The sequence below is a fragment of the Pteropus vampyrus genome, unplaced genomic scaffold, assembly GCF_000151845.1.
Source record: "Pteropus vampyrus isolate Shadow unplaced genomic scaffold, Pvam_2.0 Scaffold147, whole genome shotgun sequence".
Taxonomy (NCBI): Eukaryota; Metazoa; Chordata; class Mammalia; order Chiroptera; family Pteropodidae; genus Pteropus; species Pteropus vampyrus.
Window position 1 is genome coordinate 681,781 of NW_011888928.1, and position 3,155 is coordinate 684,935.

Below are 3,155 nucleotides of genomic sequence, written 5' to 3' on the forward strand. Positions count from 1 at the left end.
TTTGAAAACATAATGTGAAGAGCACATTCATAAAACTGATCTGTGGGCCAGATCTGGCCTGTGAGCTACCAGTTTGCAACCCTGGGCTGAAGAGCATTAATTTAAGAGTCGAAGATGCTGGGGTGGAGCCTAAGCTGTGCCATCTCTCAGCTGTGAGGTTGCAGGCATGCCACAACGCCTCTCTGGGCCTTATAAAAACAATATTGTTTGCCAAGCCTTTTTCCAAACTAGTATTTTCCGAACAATGGGTTCTGAAACTGATCTAGTGGATTGTGATCTGTATCCTTTAAAAACAAAACAGAACACAATGGAAAAAAGGATGCATCAGAGTAATATGGGTAGACATTGCTGTGTGAAACACATTTAATTCTACACTCACACGACAGACATACACTTCTGTGTATGTCTATGTTATACTGGGTGCGTCTATGTTATACTGGGTCTTGAGGTAATATTGCATTTCCTGTTGAGGAATGCAATCAAAAAACAGTTTGAAAGCCACTGTTCTAAGTGTTGCTTATGTCGGAATGCCCCCATGCTGTCGACAAATGTGTGAGGTTAATTCTATTGTCATCCCCATTTTACAACTGAAAAGCTGGAGTTCAGAGAGGTGATGTTCCCACAGGTAGTAAAAGGAAGAGCTGGGGTTTGACCCAACACCCACATCTTAACCACCACACTATCCTTCCTCTCCAGACAGGGCATGGGTGGTTGTGAGAATAAAATGAGCTAACGAAGGTCAAGGGCTTAGCCCAGTGCCTGGGACAGAGTAGGTGCTTAATAAATGTTAGAAGCAGGAGTTGTAATTACAGCGTTCATTCAACCACCCCGGGTTGCCAGTAGGACCCGAGGGTCCTGTGTCTCAGATATTCATGGAGTGGCGGGGAGAGGGGGCTGCAAGGGCAAAGAGACGCGCCCCCCCTCACCTGCAGCCAGAGCCCACCAAATACTCACTTTTTTGCCGAATACTTAATGATGGCATTTTAAAAAGCAGTATTTGGCCAGAGCTGGCTTATCAGCACCTTCAAATGAACTTCTGGATATAAAAATAAATCCCCCTAAATTTCAAACAATTTAAACTATTATTACAATTGCATTATTAAAAATTGGAGCAGGCAACTTTTAAAATTGGGCAGAGCACAAGAACCCCACTTCCTGGCCCTGGGGTGCTGGGTTGCTCCCAGGGCCACTACAGTGTCCATTTGCCTCCCGGCATAGACCCTGCTCTCTGGTGGGATCCCCACTGTGGATGAGGCAGGGCTGCGTATCACTGACGCCTGGGCCCCGTCTGAAGGAGATGCTTGTTGGAATCCTTTCAAGGGCAGCCCTGCATCATTTCCAGGCTTGACTTCAGGTGACACCTGTGGGCAGCCCGGGGCCGGCTGCGGGGTCGCACTGCCCTCTGGTGGTCACCAGGAGTATAGCTGCACCTGTGCTGAGCTGGTACCAGAGGGGCTGAAAGCCCTGTGGGAGGATGGATGGTCCAGCAGCGTTCTCAGCTCAGAGTCTCCTTTACCCAGAATGAGCTGCAGATCCATGCAGCAACCGGAGGCATCTCAGAAACACCAGGCGTGAATGAAGCCAGGCATAGCGGGTACGTCCTGTATGCGTCCATTTATGTGAATTGGATCAGCCCAAACCAGGTGACAGAACCCAGGCGATGGTGGAATGTGGGCAGAGGCTGGGAAGGACCACGAGGGGGCTTTTTTGGGGGCTTGCAAATGTCTTCCATCTTGATCTGGGTGGTGGTCACCCAAATGTAATCATAGGGAAATATACATCAAGATGCGTACTTGTGTTTTGGGCAGTAAACTGTGTGTAGATTATAAAGTAAAATTAGGAAATCCCCTTTAAGTTTATGAGGAATCCCACGACCGTTTGTTTTTGACTGGAACCCTGCCTCCATCCCTCCCCCTCCAAACCGTTCCCCTACAGCAGCCAGAGCGATTTTTAAAAATGTAAATCGATCATGCCACTCTCCTGCTTAAAACTCTCTGGTGTTTTCTCACTGGATTTAGACTAAAATCCGAACTCCAATAAAATCCCAAATCCAAGACCAAAAGGGTCCAACCAGATCTGGTCTTGACCTCTGACCCCTGGCCTTTGACCTGGCCTCGGGCCGCTGCGGCCTCCCTTCTTTCCCTGCATCTGGAAAGCCCCTTCTTGCTCACCTCGACACTGTGCTTCCTGTGCCTCTCCCTGGAATGCTTTCCCCAGCTCTTCTCGTCATCCTGGTCTGAGCTCCAGTGTCACCTCCTCAGAGGTGACCAGCCTGTCCATAGTGACCCCAAAGCTGTTCCAGTTACCCTACCCCGCATCACCCCAGTGCCTCTTTCTGGACGCAGCCAGCATCTGAGGTGGAAAGCAGCCTCCATCGCTGACAGAACGAAGACTTTTTTTTTGGCTTAAGCCAGTTTGAACTGAGAAATTTCTGGAAAGACCAACACATTCAGAAGCCTCAAGGGTGGCAATAAAGTAGTGACACCCTACCCACTTCAAAATGTAAACGTGGTTTTATTTAATGCCTTTTATCTGTCACAAAGTACCGCCTCCTCCCCAGGGTCCCTCTCCCTAGAAAACAAGATGGCAGCATAAGGCACGTGCACTGTCCACAATGTGTCAGGTTAGGTCTTTAACAGCAAAAATGAGCAAAAATGAGCTCTTCCCGAAGGCCCCGAATTGCCTCCCCCACTAACTGTTCAGAGATGATTGTCCCACCGAAGTACAACATGGAGCAGAATGCTTAAGTTAGAACTGTGCATCACCCCACATGCCAGCTTAAAAAACAAAACCAAACCGACGACTAAGAAAACCAACAACACAGGTACGAGAGCATAACACCAGAGTAATGAGCTTAGTCCATAAATTAAAAAGAAAAAATAAAACGAGCCTGCCCCCTCCTCAAAACCAGCCCTCCCCCAAATCAGCGATTCCTTGCTTTTGTTCTATGAGTCTTGTAGAAAAGTCTGGACTCCAAGCCAGCCCTTTTCCCCAAAGTTAAATACTCCAGAGCCACTGCTGGGTACTCTGCTTCTCAGGACCTGCGTTTGGGCTGAAAGGACAGCTTCTGAGATGGTCACTGGACATGTCCTCTTGGCGGTAGGGACCCTGCCCAGCGTCCGGCGTCTGGCGGGAGGTGGGAGGGCGAGGGGCCT